Consider the following 18,411-nt stretch of genomic DNA (forward strand, 5'->3'; position numbering starts at 1 on the left):
GATAAATAGTAACATGAGAAGTTATCTATTTTGCTCATTCAATCACCCTTGTAATTTTAAACACAATTTTAAAAATATTTGTGACAGTTATTTGAAGATATAATGTTTATATCAAACTTATTTTTAAATAGGGTAAAATATTGTTGGCTAAAAAGAGGCCTATAGGCTCTGGTTATCTAGAGTTCAACACAGTCATAAGAGTAGGAGTCTACCTGAAGCAGGAAGTAGGATATTACCCAGAGATTTCTAAAGTTCAATCAATTTTGACATTTCAAGAAACTTTCAGGGAGAAGATAATACAACCAAGGAAAACAAAAACGAAAAGGCCTCTAACCAGTATACCACCAGAGCAAAAATGCATTACCCAGATTTATGTTTGATATTTCAAGTAATGGTAAACTTTGAATAACTATGTGCCAAACATTTTCTATTCTCATTTTTGCTATAGACAATATTTTGATATTAATTAGATATTAATAGTACTATGGGGTATTGAAATAATTATTCCTATTATTTTGACCATTAATATTTATTTTGATATTTGTGGATGATAGCTATTTGTGGATGTGCATTTGCAAGTGAGAGAAAAACTGTTGGCCAGAGACAGGACCATTTTCCTTGCTTCCAGAGAAATCAACTCTGCTTTAGTCATCTGACACAAAGTTAATTGCCAATGATGTATACGTGCAGATCGCCTAGATTTTAATTTTTGAAGAACATTTTTAAGGAGAATGATGGGTGAATAGGAGAACAGATCAAAGAAATATCTATCTACATCTGTTTCTCAAGTTCCAAGTTTCAAGGAATAACCCTAGCATTTGATTTCGATATTGGGCCACTGATTCAATTTTTTAACTCATATTTTGCATTGTGCTTTCTTTGCATGTAAAATTAATGTGAATTAGAAACAAAGAGTTGAATAGAATATACATGATTTTGATATTATCATCCTTATAATCTTAAGTATTGGAATTATCAAAAAAATACTTATGACATTTTATTTGAATTGTCACATAGCTTTAGTTCTAGGTCTTGCATGTTATTTGGACATTTAGTCATCATAGTAGTCTTTCTGGCACTGTTTTGCATTTTTCAGTACTTAACACAGTACCTGCCACATAGTAAGTGCTTAATAAATGTTTATTAATTGATTGCTTTATGTTATAATAATGTAATAATTATAATATATAAACATACAATAAAATAATAATTTGATATTAGGTAAATTATAGGATTGAATGATTATCTACTGCTTTGTAATAATACTCCATTTTACTTTAAAATGTTCTTTTTGAAAAAGAAATGTGATTGGGAAAACCATGGCAAAATGTTATCTATACTTAAGCTACTTTTTTCAAGGGAGTACAAAAGTGTTAGCATTGGGAAGAAGCATAGTCTTTTCTTCTACATATATCAAGTCATCCCTGGAGTAGTTATTATAGTCCTCATTCTTATCTGTAGGCAAGTAAACATTCTAATGCTTTTACCTAGAGATTTCAAGTTCCTGTAACTTTTGACCTTTGAAGGAAAATTGGGGATGGTAAGGAAGACAGAAAAAAGTGATAGATTTTAGAAGAATATACTACCAGACTTCCCTAAATTCCAGTTTAAATGCACTATATCTTTCTGTAATTTAGATATTGAGCCACAGAAACAATCTGTCAAGTCAAATTTTGCACTGTGACTTATATTTCATGAAACATTAATATGAATTGACATAAAACAGGAGTATGGGATAATTTCCTAGGGTGTTGATACAACAATCCATATTATTTTAATTGTTGGTCTTATTTTTTAATGTTTGTGAAATCTATTTGAAAATATCATGTATATAACAGTTCATTTAACAAGAGGGTAAAAATTGTTGGCATAGAAGAGACTTATAGATCTTCCTTGTGCAATGACCAACCCAATACTAAATCACCAAGTAGTATAGAGGGCAAAGGAAAAAAGGACACAGGTCAGAATGCTGAGGAATGCTTACTTTAGAAGGGTTAACATGGAGAAGGAGCCAGTAAAGGAGAGAAAGGAGGCAAACCTGAGGTCCCCAAAAAACTAGATTTGTAGATTATTATAAATAAAAAAGAGTATTACTAAAATTATAAATAAAAAATATATAAAAAATTAGAGTATTATTATTAAAAAAACTAGATTTGTAGAGTATAATAAAGGAGAAAGTAGTCAGCAGTGTCAAAAACTACAACAGTGAAGTCGAATGAGGATTGAGAAAAAGCCATTGGATTTGGCAACCAATCAGTAACTTTGGAGAGGGCATTTTTAAAGGAACAGAACCTAGAGAATGAGCAGAAGGAAAGTGGAGATAGCCTTTTTGAGAAGTTTACCTACAAAGAAAAAGAAAAAAACAGGATGATAGTTAACATGGTTGAAAGGATCAAGTGAAGGGTGTTTTCAAAATAAAAGAAATACCATGGTTATAGGAAGTGGAAAATAATTAAAAAGGGAAATATCAGAAATAAGTGAAAGAGAGAAGGTGACAGAGGGAACAATCTGTTGGAAGAGACAGAATGGAATAGGATTTTGTGAACAAGCAGAAGAGTTAGCAGTGGTAAGTTTATTTCATCACATGAAACAAATGTAGAACACAAAATAGCAGAAGGCATTTAAGTGATAAGAAACAAGGAAGAGAAGACAACAAGTTCACTTGGCACATAGTAAGCACTTAAAAAATCCTCCTTCCCTCCCTTCCTTCCTCCTTCCCTTTCTTCTTTCCTTCTTTCCATCTTTTCTTTAAAAAACAAAACAAAACAAAAAACCTCTGAACTAGTTAAAAGTGCAATGCTCTCATGAAATATCCTAATTCTAATGGAATTGTTGTCTCAGCACCACTTAGAAATCACTTTAGCTAAGGAAGCTTCTTATCCCTCATAACTTCAGCAGTTCTTAACACTTTACTAACATTTCCAATCTCATAATCAATGATATATTTTCTGTTCTGCTCTTTGTTCTACCTACAAAAATGAGCTGCATCTTAAATTCTTTGTCTTTGGCATAAATGGAGGCAAGTCATTGATTTGTTTATTGGTGGGTAGCATGGCTGTTAATACAAAGATATCTTGCATGCAGAAGTGGGCCTCAGTTTACCTTGATTGAATTAAGCTCACAATAATGGCATCACTCAGGCATGGATATCTATGTTCCTGTGTTTTGTTTTGTTTTTTCTTTCCTTTATGAGATTTTCTGGAGATATCCTCTGAGGTTATGCAGATATAAAAAAGTGAAAGAAATGAAAATATCTGTCCACAAACAATCAGGCTTATGCCTCATTTCCCATGGCTTTTAATTTGAAGTCATTTTTATGGAAGAATTTTTTAGGGATCATACTAAATTTAGAGCTATTAAGATTCCTTGAGAATAAGAGCTTAAGCCTCTTGACAAAATTTAGGTTATTCCCCATAATAACCTTAGACCTCTACATTAGGAAGACACTGGGAGACAAATGAGAGGGAAATTTGGAAATAGCAGCCATTCTTACATATTAAGAAATAAAGCCTCAGAGCTAAAAATGTCAGGAGCAATTATACATGCCAAATTGCTCAACTTGAAAGTGCCACTTGGCTCAGACATGTTCCTTTAAGGTTGATAAAAAGCAACTGTTCTTCTGAGTGTGCAAAGGGAATTTTATAATTAAACACATTCTACTAAGAACTAATGTGCTCCATTAGTATCTAGTAAAAGGAAAACTTTGGTGAGAAGGCATGAGCAAAAGTAATGGATGCAGGGTCAATATAGCTCAAATATAGGGTATCATTCTAGATATTCAGATGGCAAACAGGTGGAGCTATATTTAATTTTTACAAAAATCTGTGCTTTTAGTCTATTAAAAACTTATGAATATGAGGGAAAACAATAATTCAATCAGTTAGGCTTACTATATCAGTCCTAGTATTATTACTATCAGACATTATATAATTGCTGCTGCTCCTGTTAATAGCAGCAACAATTATAATATGAGATCTAGTGGTACTTCCATTTTCTATCTTCTCATTATGTCGTCATATCTAATTACTAATGAAATAAAGGTATCAAGAAAAAACTTTTAAAAACAAGGGCATAAGGACTTTATGTATCTGGGAATGGTTGAGAATAAACTAATAGTATAAGTGAGAGAGATTAAAGATTTATGGGAAGAAAAAGAAGAGTGACTGTTAGATACAAATCCAAATAAGAAAGAAGGAAATGACATCTAGAATATTACTTAGAGTGAATTATAAGGATATTAATTCTTATGTAGTTATAGAGACAGAAAAGATAATTGTTAACATGCTGAGAAGTTCTGAAGAATTTAACAAGTGAATCTAGGAAACATAACTGTAGAAGGATATCTATCATCAGGTATAAAATAAGAAGAGAAAAGATGATTTCAGGTTTGAGGGGAAAAGTAAAAGTTAAAAATATAAAAATATAGTAGGGAATGGGACAGAAAGTTGACATATAGAGATTAAAAAGATTATTAAGATGTAATGAGGGTGAATTTAAGCAATGGAGGCTTCAGCTATACCTCTCAGGCTTACTAGATGTGTCATCATGGGTTGAACCTCAGCTTCTTCATTGGTTAAATGGGGAAAATAATGTTTGTAGTTCTTACTTAAGAGTTGTTGTTAGTATGCTCAAAAAGTTATCAAACTGTGCATACCCTTTGATCCAGCAGTGTTATTACTGGGCTTATATCCCAAATCGAGACTAAAGAAGGGAAAGGGACCTGTATGTGCAAGAATGTTTGTGGCAGCCTTCTTTGTAGTGGCCAGAAACTGGAAATTAAGTGGATACCCATCAGTTGGAGAATGCCTGAATAAACTGTGGTATATGAATATTATGGAATATTATTGTTCCATAAGAAATGACCAGCAGGATGATTTCCGAAAGGTCTGGAGAGATTTGCATGAACTGATGTTGAGTGAAATGAGCAGGACCAGGAGATCATTATATACTTCAATAACAATACTATATGATGATCAATTCTGATGGATGTTGTCACCAACAGAGCAGTAATGAATTGAACCAGCCACACCCAGAGAAAGAACTCTGGGAGATGACTATGACCCCTACATAGAATTTCCAATCCCTCTATTTTTGTCCGCCTTCATTTTTTATTTCCTTCATAGGCTAATTGTACACTATTTCAAAGTCCAATTCTTTTTGTACAGCAAAATAACTGTTTGGACATGTATACATATATTGTATTTAATTTATACTTTAACATATTTAACATGTATTGGTCAACCTTCCATCTGGGGGAAGGGGTGGGGAGAAGGAGGGAAAAAGTTGGAACAAAAGGTTTTGCAATTGTCAATGCTGAAAAATTGCCCATGCATATATCTTGTAAATAAAAAGCTATAATAATAAAAAAGTGCATTTAAAAAAAAGTTGTTGTTAGGTTTTACAGTGTATGTAAATACTTTGCAAATCTAAAAATATTACCTAAATATCATGTAGTATTAATAGTGTACACCCTCAGTATTATCAATAATTATGATACTTGATAATGATTGTTGTAAATTATGGAATTCTTTACAGAATTTTTAGGAAGTACAGAAAATTCTGAAAAGTTTCTATAAACCATTGCTAGAAGAGGTTTAAAAGGGCTGGAAGGTTGCTTTTTTAAAACTAGGTCAGCTAAAATAAATTAAAGTGGTCAGAGTTTATAAGTTTAATTGCTGGTTTTATCATCATATGTCTCTCAACTTTTCTAGATTGATTAGTGAGAGTTAGATGAAAAAAAAAATTCTCTGGCCTTAAAATTTTTAGGGTTATTCTGCTTCTGATCTAGTTTCCCTTGGGTGTTTCTCACATCATGAGGATGTGATCAGGTCCCATAGCTTGAAACTCTCCTGTATCATATTAGCTAATGCCATTAACATTAAAAACATGCCTTCTTTAAATTGGATAATCCCAATAGTAGCCATTGTTTTTCTTTGTATTATGGCTAAATAAAATTGGAATTTATTTTCTTTCTTTCTCTCTTAATTCTTATTGAGTTTTCAAATATATTATTTCATTTCTGGAAAAAAACTCTCAAAGAATTTGGAGCCCCTAAACCAATTCAGATCAGCAAATGTCCTGCAATTTATCATTAAAAAGTTTCCTGAAACTTTGAGAGAAAAAGTGACTTGTTCTGGATCACACAGCTTCTATTAGTTAGATGAGGCACAATAATTAAAGGAGATTATTACACAAAGGGTTTTCCTTTTGCCTTTGTCTCCCTATCCATCTTCATGGGCTCTGTTCTTTTAGTATTTCCATGCATTATCCAGAAGCTGAGCTGATTCAGAAGTTACCCTTTCCTGTCTATGTAATACCCTCAGAGTAGAAAACAGAACTGGTCTAGGTTAGTGAATAAGAGAAAAGGCCTTAGTATTCTAGTTTAGGGCAAAACCAAGAACTTTGGAGATTCAATTGTCTTTATATTCTCAAAGTATAAAGAGATGGGAAGTTTAACAAAAGGGCATATTTTCTAATATTTAAGAGTCATTTTACAGTGAAATAAGCTATATCATGTTTCAATAAGAAGGATGGTTAATCATTTTTTTGGTAAGAAATGCTTTATTTAGACTAAGTAACTTTTAAATTTTTTCCAATTTGATAATTCTTTGACTTACTAAGTCCTGCTCCTGAAGGCCACATTGTACTTCTTACAGAATTTTGACATGTTTAATTTGGATTCTACCTTTATCTATAGCATTAATCATAATAATTTCAAAAAGATCATAAGTTCTCAATAGTGTAATATTCTGAATTGTAAAAGCACACTATTTATCAGAACCAGTGGACCTCTGCTTCTTCTCAACTATAAACATATGCCTATAAAATTTTTACAGGCTATTGACAGAAAAGATTCATCAGCTTTTGCCTTCGGATAAGTCACAGATCTGGATGAATCTAGTTATCTATTAATTGTTTTCTATATTTGTAGATCTACTTGAACTTTGGACTCTTTTTTGCCTACCTAAATCCAAAGCACCAAATGAATCTCCTTCTAGGTATACAGTGAATAGAGTATTGGGCCTGGAGTCAGAAAGACTCATCTCCCCATATTCAAATCTGATCTTCAATCACAAACTATCCCAGTATCTTTGCCCAAAAAACCCTAAATGGATCTGTAAAGAGTTGAACATCACTTAAAAAATGAATCATTATATCTCTTTCTTGCCTTACTGACCTCCTTGTATTTAGACTCTGGCAATACCAACAAAAAAGCTGAGAACTCCTGGGCAAAAATGAAGGAATCACATTACAGATTTGCTAAGAAGAAAGGACACCAAGAAAGGAAATTATGTAATATTGTAATTTCAAAAATTATGTTAATTGTAATACTGTATTGTAATACTAATTGTAAAAATATAATATTTGACCTATCATTCTGGTATCAGTTTTCTTAACTCTCCCACCAGTTCTTCCTTTGTTTGCCTTTTTTATAAAGTTTAGAATTCTTGGTTTTGATTCAGGCTTGTTTACTCAGTTTAATTTAGATCCCTAACCCTATGTTATCCCTTCCCATAACTTTCCACAAGTAAACTTTTATTGCTTTTACCCATTTTCTTTTCTCTGTAGTTTGGATTTTTATCTCAAGGAAATCTAGATCTATTAAAAGCAAAATGTTTGTATCTTTGTAGTGAAGTCTTTTACTTTCTAAGACAAAAAAACATGAAACACATTTGCATATTACCTCAAAAGTGAAATATAAAAAGTAAATACATGGCATTCTCTGAGAAATTACAATAAATGTGGAAACCGAGAAAATCAAAGTAAAGCTAATATTAAATTAGAAATTAGTATAGATCATGCACACTTTTAGGATTAGCTGTAACTAAAGACCTGTCATTTTTTGATAATCAGATCTGCAGATCTATTAGAATATCACACTATAATGCTCTAATGGAATCAGAATGCTATTTCTTCCACTTGTTTGGTTAAAAAATCAACAATTTAATATACTCAGCTATTTTTTTCTCCACTTCTCTCAATTCACCTCAATTGTTTAAGCACACCACCTAGTAATGAATATGGAACTGGTGACATTTAAATAAATGAAAAGAATCCCGTTCGGCTCTGGCAATTCAAAAAAAAAAAAAAAAAAAAAACAGGGGAAGAAAACAGACTATTTCAATAGCAAGAATGGATTTTGCTTTGATGAAATGAAGCTGCTTCCATTGTAACAGACATGATGTATAACTCAATCAGTTTATACAAGGAAATAAAATCAAAGAAAACATAAAAGAATTTGTCATGTTATTGATCAGACAAAAGTACATTTTCACTGCTAAAGTATCTTGCAACACAGGAAAACTTAGGTGAAACTAAGTTTAAAATCCTCATTAAAGTGTTCAGTTTTTTCTTTACTAAAGAAAAATTGTAGTTGACAAGTGACATTTCTGAAATGATAGACAATGGCTCATGGAAAAATCAAATACATTTGAAAAATTTCTACAGAACACTAACACCTGTAAGTGCCTCTAATAGGAAATAGAATTAATGGGAATTTTCTAATTGTCCTATTACTAAAATAATAATAATTTGTATTAGTCATTTATAGCTCTAAAATACTTTATGGGCATCATTTCATTTGATCCTCACATATATAAATAAGATAATATCACATATAATATACATACATATATATATATATATGTTTGTGTGTGTTTGGAGGTGTATGTGTATATAGGTGCTCCATTGCTGATGGGGAGGTAACCCTAGATTTTTCAAAGACTAGGCCTATGAAACATAAGGTCTCACAGATCCTGCCAAGCAAAAACATGCATCAGATACTGACATATGTAGCAGATTGTACATCTATTATCTGAAGACTGACCTAGCTAAGTTTAGAAATGTTCATTACCAAGTTGGCTAGAGGAAGATTAATGCTTTTAGCACAATGACTCTAAAGGACTGCTGTTCAAAACAGGAAAGCTTCCATTTGTGTTAGTGTAAAAAATGACAATGATGATACAGATCACTGAGGTATAAGGATTTATTATCTTTCTAGATTGAAACTTTAGAGGTCACCAAGGCCAATCTTGTTATTTTATGAAAAATAACTCTTAGAGTGCCTTTACTTGTCCAAGATCAAATATGTATTAACTAAAAGAGTCAAACTTTGGATGCAAGTTCTCTGCCTCCAAAGCTAATGTTCTCTCCATATTGTCTCCCTTTCATATATGTGATTCTAAATGTATTTCCTATGAGAAATGATCCCCAATTTACCTAGAGACATCTCCTTCCATCCCCAGTGGTCAATAACCTTCCATAGATTGCACGAACATAGCATGTATTCTTTCTTACTTAAATTTCATTACACAGATATATAACAATGTTGCCTTACTTGTGTGCTTGAAAAACAATGTGTTAATTATGTTTTTAAAATTTCCCCAGTGAAGGCATTTGTCTTCAATGCAACAATCTTCTTCTCTACAGTAAACCTCAACTTAGATGGGAAGGTTCATTAATAGTAGATATGAAAACCCAAATAAATTTCCATAGCTTTTTGCCTGTATATCCTAATAGCTCACAATATAATGATACTTTAATTAATTTATGCAAATAAACTTGCAAGTGTACATATATATATGTATATATATGTATATATACATCACTACATGTTCATGTATAGTGATATGAAGCTAAGTGAGATGTCAAATTGTTTTTATGATGTATCAGTACTCTCAGTATAGAAATTCCTTCACAGATATATTTTAGCAACTGTCTATATCTTCAAGGATCACAGAGCCAATTCAGATAGTATGAAGTTTTATCAATTGCACAGTACTATAAAATTTTCGTATTTCTTTTCTTCTTCTTCTTTTTTTTTTTTTGCTTTTTGCTGAGGCAATTAATTGGGGTTAAGTGACTTGCCCAGGATCACACAGCTAGGAAGTGTTAAGGGTCTGAGATCAGTTTTTTACTCAGGTCCTCCTGCCTTCAAGGCTGGTGCTCTATCTACTGAGCTACCCAGCTGCCCCCAATTTACATATGTCTGAGAGAGGATCTGAACCCAGATATTTCTGACTCCACATTGGCTCTTTATCTCTTCTACCCATATTGCTACTCTTGAAAATGTTATTAAGCAACCAAGATGATGAGAAGGGAAGCAGAAATCTGAGAAATATTTTTACTACCCATATTTCTGATGGAGGCCTCACTTCTAAAATATATAGAAAACGTAGTCAAATTTATTAGAATACAAATCATTCCCCAATTGCTAAATGGTCGAGGGAAATGAAAAGATAATTTTCAGATGAAAAAAATTAAAGGTACATATGGGCATTTGAAAAAAAATGTTCTAAATCACATTGATTAGATAAATATAAATTAAGACAAATTTAAGGTACCACATCACATCTATCAGATTGAATAAGATGATAGAAAAGGAAAATGATAAATGTTGTTGGGGATAAGGGAAAATTGAAGGCATATTGTTGTTGGAATTGTAAGTATTTTAACCATTCTGGAGAACAATTAAGAACTATGTCCAATGGGCTATAAAACTTTGCATACTCTTTTCCCAGCAAGACCACTACTAGATCTATATCCCAAAGAGATCATAAAAATTAGAACAGGACCCATATGTACAAAAATGTTTATAGTAGTTCTTTTTGGGGTGGCAAAATACTGGAAATTGAGGGTATATCCATCAATTGGGGAATGGTTGAACAAATTGTGGCATATGACTATAATGGAACACTATTGTTCTATAAGAAATGATAAGCAGGCTGATTTTAAGGAAAAAAGTTTTGAAAAGACTTACATGAACTGATGCTGACTGAAGTGAGCAGAACATTGTACACAGTAATAGCAACATTGTCAAGAATACAATGCTACAAGATACAATGAATACACAATTCCAAAAGACTCAAGATGGAAAATGCTATCCACAGCCAGAGAAAGAATTATGGAGTCTGAATGTACATTGAAGTATATTATTTTCATTTTTTTTTCTTTTCTTGTGTTTTTTTTTTTTTCTTTCTTCTGGTTCTTCTTTCACAATGTGATGTTAGGATTTCTCAGGTTGTCTGGACAGTGACAAGGTGAGAATTCACCTAGTAATCCTAACAATGTGACTAATGTGTAAATATGTTTAATTTGATTGTACATGTATAATCTATATCAGATTGCTTGGTGTCTTGGGGAAGGCAAAGGCAAGGGAAGTTTGGAACTCAAAAATCTTATAAAAGTAAATGCCAAAAACTCTTCACATGTAATTGGAAAAAAATAAAATACTATTCAGTAGAAGGAAAAGAAAATGTTATTGGGCTAAAATAAGAAAAAAAAATTGAAAACTACTTTAAAAGGTTTAAAAGTTTAGAAAGATAGCAAAAAGAATAATTTCACCAAAGACAAAAAACATCCTAAAAGTGTTTAGTCTTTGATTAATGATTGATTAATTAAAGTCAATCATGATGTTCAGTAAGTACCAAGGAGTTCAGACAGCTGAATATTCTATACAATGCTTATATAAAAGAAGCAAATATAGAAAAGTAAAAAATAAATTTGATTTTAAGAAGTTATTCAAAAAACCCAAGGACCTAGATATGTTTGAAAGTCATATAAGAATTAGGCTAATATTTCAATGAAATATATAGAACTAAAGTTAATAGATCACTATAAAACCAACCCTTGAGCCAACGATATTTATAATGTTCTTTTCTCTAAATTGCAATCATTTTTCAGGGAGCTTCTGGAGGTAGCCTTGCTTCAGTTCAGTTTCAATAATCTCCTCAAATTCAGCCAGGAGTTAAAGTCCAGATCTTTTACTATCTCTTTCCAAATCTTATCCATCCTTTACTGTCTCTTTCCAAATCTTATCCCCTTCACTTGGGGCTCGGCTAGTATTCTGGAGGCCTTCTGGATCTTGCCTACAGTCCTTTGTCTCTTCCAGCTTCAGCCTCTATCTCCCTCTGAATCCAAAGGTTTGTACTTCAGCCTCCAGCCAGCTTCAATCTCTTGTCTTCCCAATGTCTCCAGACAGCACAATGGTGGAGGTTAGAATGAATTAGACTCCACCTCTGAGAGTGGGATTGTGGGCTACAATGGGTTTGTGAGAGCTGCAGGAAGTCAATCCTAATTGTGAATCTCCTAAACTCCATGAGTGGCCTTGTCCTTTTATATGCTCTTTTAAAGAAAGGTCTGAACTAGAGAACTGTTGAGTACCATGCTAAATTAGACAACTGACTTAGCACCTTGTAAGAATCCTAACAAATATTCTTGTTTTAAATTTACAAGATTTCATTACTTGGGCTGATATAAATCCTATTTTTGCTTAAAAAATGATGTTTCTGAGTTGTCCTGGTTTAAAAAAAAAAAAAAAAAAGACCACATATTGGACAACCTTTGGTTATGCATACCTCCAAATCTAGCTATATTGATAGTCATTGAGTTTTTCCTCAAAGATTTTCCCCAGCAGAATATTGGCTCTTTGAGGACAATAACTATTTTGTTTTATCTTTGTTTCCTAGAAATTAGCAGAGTGATTGACATAAAAAAATACTATTTAACTTAATAGGATTAAAAAAAAAAAAAAAAAAAAAAAAGAAAAACTTATTCTTGCTTAACTATTAATATCACAAGATACACTTTAATTCCTGGATGAGGTTTTAGGATTACCATTTTCATTTAGGTAGATCACCAAAAACAGGTTAAATAATTTTTAAAAGATGTAAGCAAAAATTTTCATAGAAACAATTGAAATAATTATTTTTGCACTTAAAGTAGCAATTTCCTATTATACCCCATGTATGGTGGATATAAAAGGTATTACAATTTTAATACTTTTCATTAATGCTTAATGGATTTTCTTTGTGGATCTCTGATCCAAAAATTTTTGGTTTGATCAGTGTAATAGACTCTTTATATAGAGATAAAGAAATACCTTTTATTCTTATATATGGTCATATGTGGCTTAAAGTGTTTAAAAAATGCCCTCTGTAATGAAAAAGTAGGAGACTTTCCTAGGGCAACACAGGTAGGATGTGTTAGGAATAGATTTTAAACCCTGGTTCCTTGACTTCAAAGATAACCCTCTATTACCTGTTCCATACTGCTTCTAGAATTTTGGATATTATAATTTTAATTTCTGTTATTTGATTAGAAATAGCTCTTAACATTTTAATTCACTCTTTTCTTCCTTTCAGATACCCCTAAGCATATCTAATAATTGTTATTATCTATAATTATCTAATTCAGATATTATCTATCTACAGCCAAAGATTGATAAGAATTATCTGAGTTATACATTAGGGGTTTCATTTTTTATTTGTTTGTTTTGCATGCTTAGTTTCTTAAAGTCAGAAGATCTAAGTTTTAAGCTCTGACACTTGTTATATGACTTTGAACAAGTCCGTTAACATTTCTAGATCCATGAAATTAGTGTTAGACAAATGTGCAACCTGAGTTTGGAAAACAAGTCTGACATCTTATTTAGTGATTTATCTGAGTCACTTTTAAATTTCAAATAATATATTTCTGCTATTGTAATTTTAGAACTTGTCTCAGTAACAAGGCATAAAAATTTTAATAAATAACAATAAAATTGAAAATATACAGATATTTGAATGTTTGCCTTAAATCTAGAGGATATTGATCTTTCAATTTCTGCATCCTTTTAGTTAGGACAACAGAAGTACATGGTATCACACTATGATTTGGTTGTGACATGGAAGGAAACACGTATTCATATTTTCTTTTGATACAATGAAATATACCAATTTGATTTTTTTTTTTTAAAGGCTGGGGTTAAGTGACTTGCCCAGGGTCACACAGCTAGGAAGTGTTAAGTGTTTGAGACCAGATTTGAACTTGGGTCCTCCTGAATTCAGGGCTCTATCCACAGTGCCATCTAGCTGCCCCTGATTTTGTTTTTCAAATAAGAGAAATGGTAATTAAATTGTCATATATTGACAATTGAATTACTACACTTTAGCACATTTCTGGTATGAGGAAAATTGAAGCATCTCTATATGAGGAGTAAACATTAAGTACTGCTATATGTGCTCTTAGATATTAAAATGAACAAAAATTGGGATTGTCTATAAACTTATTGCATAGTTCTAGATTGCTTCATACAACAAGTAATACAACACAGTAGAGGATTTATAAGTCCATGATTGTACTAGGTGGTGAAAGAAAATTTGAATAAGACACACTCACTTCCCTCAGGTATCTCACAGTTGAGAAAGGCTTCTGGCACAATCATTGTTCTATCATATTATTAGGAGTTGCACCTTTTTAACACTTCCTTCTAATAATCCTGTTTTTATTTATATTTCTGTTTACTATGTAGTTAAAAAAAAAGTTATCGTAAGCCATCTTTAATAAATACACCCTAGCACAGGGCTTTTCTTGACCATAAAATTGCATTGTAATGGCTGGTCTATACTCCAGGCATGACCTCTTAGTGAATATTCTAGTCTTATCATTTGCTGGTGGTAATGACACTAATCCAATTTCATCTATTGGAAGAATCTTGATGTGGCATTTATACCAAGCCTAAGTTTTAGGGCTAAACAGAAAAAGGGATGAAAGTCACAAGTTGTAGAACACCAGCTATATATGGACTTGACACTTCCCTAGATTCATATTGTTAATCTATCACCTCCAAGGCATACTAACTCATTAAATCTGTATATCTAACTTTTGGGATAAGATCAGCTAACAGATTCTTTGCTAGTTTGCTTCATACAGCAGCTATAGAAAAATGACTTTCAAACATGGATTTGCAGACTATATTTATGTGTGTGTGTGTGTGTGTGCATTTATGTAAACCCATATAAGACTTCCATTTTCTCAAGGTTTGTCAGTGGAAGACAGCACAAAATAGCTTATAATTTTATATGTATGTGGAGACTATCATGGTCACACTAAGTAAGTGATTTTCTAATCTCCCAAAACTAATAATTGACTTCAGTCTTCTCCTCATGGGACTGTTTTTTACCTTGTTACCAGAAAAGATCATGGATTTGTTTCTACTCTGTCACATTTTTCATGTCCCATGAAATCCATGAAATTACACTAGTGATCGTTTCTATTGAAGTAAATAATTCTGGTTAATATTTATTGTTGTTCATTCATTTTGGTCAAGTCCAACTCTTTGTGACTTATTGGGAGTCTTCTTGGAAGAGATACTGGTGGTTTACCATTCACTTCTCCAGTCCATTTTACAGATAAAGAAACTGAGACAAACATGGTTAAGTGATTTGGTCAGGGTCATACAATTAGTAAGAAGATCCAGATTTGAACTCAGGAATATGTGTCTTCCTGACTCTATCCATTGGTCTTATCATTTGCTGGTGGTAATGACACTAATCCAATTTCATCTATTGGAAGAATCTTGATGTGGCATTTATACCAAACCTAAGTTTTAGGGCTAAACAGAAAAAAGGGATGAAAGTCACAAGTTGTAGAACACCAGCTATATATGGACTTGACACTTCCCTAGATTCATATTGTTATTCTATCACCATACTAGATTCAGACTTCATTGCCTTGTTATTTTAAATTATCTCATAAGGCTTAAATGCATAGAAGCATCTATAGCCATGGTAGTAAAATGACTCTGAAATTCATGTCTATAATTTTATACCTAAAATATTGTTATCTATACCCACTGTAATGCAAAGGTATGCTGAGGTTAATTGCTGAGATAGAAAATTACATTTAATTCTTAAGACTTTCTGCTATCATACAGAGAGAAAGTACATATGCAATTTCATTGTTATGAGTTAATGTATAAGGTCTTGAGTTACTAATTCATATTTATGAAAGCAGACAGTTTTAGCCTGCTAAGGCCTATCTTTTAAAAATATTACTAACATATATACTGTTTATAACATTAGGATAGATACAATCTTAGCCAAAAATGTACGGCCTTTTTGTGCAAAATTTCTTATGCTACAAATAGCTAAATTGGTCACAACTTAATATTTTATATTTCTTACTAACCCAATATCATTTAGAGATTTGACCTAATTGAATCCTTTATAGAGCTCTTTAATTTTTCCATTACCACTCATTTTGGTTGGTGATGAAATAAAGTAGGGTGATTTCTTTTTGATCATTTCATAGTGCACTTCCCAGGAAAATCAATGTGGCTTTACAGGTTGGGGAGCAAGCAAACTTTAAATACACTTTATGCTTTTCACTGGGAATATTTATCATAGTTCTGTATAAAATTTTTCTTAGCTTTGTTTATCTTCCATTCCTTATAATTATTCCTCTTAATTGGATGAAGCTAGCTTAGTTTATACTCCCCTTGGGACTGTTGTTGGCAGGAATGATTGGCAGTTCTCTCCCACATAGTGCCATTCTGAAACTGCAAATGTCACTTAACAGTCTTATTCTTTCTTCTGTTTTGGAGTGGGAGTGTGCCATTAGAAAGGAGCAGTCTGGGGGCATATATTTCTATACAAATGCCTGTGAAATTATGCCTTCACATAATGGAATCATAGGACAGGAAAGGGCCTTGAAAGGTCAACTACTCCATCTACTATATTTGAAGCACCTACATGACTCAAAACATCACAAACAGGTAACTATTTGTTTTATTTTCAGAGAACATTCTACATAGTCAACTCTCATTTATCTGTGTTAACAGGTTTAAGAATGGTATTAATAATATTTCTATTCCCCATTTCATTCCATAGTTATGACTTGCTCTACCAGTAAAGCTTTTATTGGTGTTTATAACAAGAAGTCAAATTGCCTGGATTATGTTTCTTATCTTTTACTTCTTGTCTGTTTCTGATAGAATTGCCACTAAATGATGAAATGGTCAAAATGATAAATATTTCAAAGAAAGGAAAAGCAAGAACAGTACCAGTGAGGCACATCAAAGTCTCTGAATCATGTCTGAAAATTGACTGCATTGATATGGAATTGTACTAAATAAAGGTCTTGGCCACAAAAAAATTCAATCCAAATGCCACAATTGAATTTATTGCAAAAAATAGTAGAATGCTCATATGCATCATTAAAACAATGGGAAAAAAAAACACCTCTTAAAGACTTAAAAATTTCTAGAAGGAAAAATCCCTTCTGAAATGAATTATAATTAGAAAAAAATAAAGAAACATACAAACAAAACCTTTGTGGGGACAAAGTGACCTAGACATGAGGAATGAGAGAATAACACCAAAAAATTTGTAGTAGTAGGTTTCAATGAGGAAGAAACCATGTTATCTCAGTTACAAATGCCTTAGAGAGATATAAATAGACAGAAAGCAGGAAAAGGGTTAAAAACAACAGCTATTATTCTTTGTCTTTTTGATTCAGAATCTTGGCATTATGTTCAACTTATTCTTCATATCAATTGCCAACATTTGTCATTTCTACCCTTTTTGCCCAGTTGAAGGGCCACCTTACCTCTGGCTCTCATCACCTCTTATTTAAACTATTTAAATGATTTCTTAACCTATATCTGGGCCTTAGATCACTCTCCATTTCATCTACCACAGAGGTGCCAAAGTGACTTTTCTCAAAAACAAATTCAATCCTGCCCTTCACTGCTCAATACAAATAGCAACTTCCTATTACTTCTAGAATAAAATACAAGTTCTTTTGTTATGCATTTTGAACCTTTCATGACCAGACCCCCATTTTCTCTTTACAGTTTTATATTTTACTTTCCTTGACACATTCTGGCATAATAACCAAAATGGACTTATCTCTTTTTTTCACACAGGATATTCCATCTTTGTATTTTCTATTCCATGACTTTGTACTGACTGTCCCCAGAAGAGCCTAAGATATACTCTTTTATCACGGATTCAGAATCCTTCTCTTCCTTCAAGAAACACTCAAGCATTCCTTCTACTAGAAGCCTTCCTTGATTTTGCCAGTTGTTGATCCCCACCCTTCCTAATTACCTTTTACATAATTCTTTTATATTTATTATGTATATATTCATCTATTTGTCTAGTATCTCCCCAATAAAATGTAAGCTCCTTTATTATAGGGATTGTTTCATCCTTTGTGTTTATATTTCCAAAGTTTAGCTGAGTACTTGATACTTTGTAGATGTTTAATAAATGCTTAATCAAGTTAATGATGTGGTCTTTGAGTACATATCACTGATAATAAAATTACAATGCCAAAGAGGAAAGATTTTTCAGGATCCCACCATGATCAACATAAAGACAAACTCTAGTACTCATGCTCCAGTTCAGTTCACCCCTAGGACAGCTGAGCCTGGATGATGTCCACAAAGAATTAACTTCTGAAATAAATATTCTTTAATATCATCACTGACATAGGATTTTAAAAGTTAAAAAAATGCATTATCCTCCCCAGTTCTTCCTTGTTTATATTTTTATTACTGAGAAAAGTCAGGTTAGCTACATACTTGTACACATATGGACTAATTGTAAATGCACAGTATAATATACATAACAAGAACTAAACTTATAA

The 18,411-nt window shown here is 32.2% G+C and overlaps 1 protein-coding gene and 1 long non-coding RNA gene across 10 annotated transcripts in view; one reads left to right on the forward strand and one right to left on the reverse strand.

Annotated features, from left to right (window-relative positions):
- LOC141566252 (uncharacterized) overlaps positions 1-18,286 on the forward strand; it is an 86,571-nt gene extending 68,285 nt beyond the window's left edge. Inside the window, exon 3 of the long non-coding RNA XR_012489257.1 lies at positions 17,687-18,286. This is a non-coding gene — a long non-coding RNA (uncharacterized LOC141566252). The remainder of the gene's footprint in view (positions 1-17,686) is intronic.
- ADGRB3 (adhesion G protein-coupled receptor B3) overlaps positions 1-18,411 on the reverse strand; it is a 919,013-nt gene that overhangs the window by 752,373 nt on the left and 148,229 nt on the right. The window lies entirely within an intron of this gene.

This window comes from Sminthopsis crassicaudata, chromosome 4 (assembly GCF_048593235.1).
Source record: "Sminthopsis crassicaudata isolate SCR6 chromosome 4, ASM4859323v1, whole genome shotgun sequence".
NCBI classification, from domain to species: domain Eukaryota; kingdom Metazoa; phylum Chordata; class Mammalia; order Dasyuromorphia; family Dasyuridae; genus Sminthopsis; species Sminthopsis crassicaudata.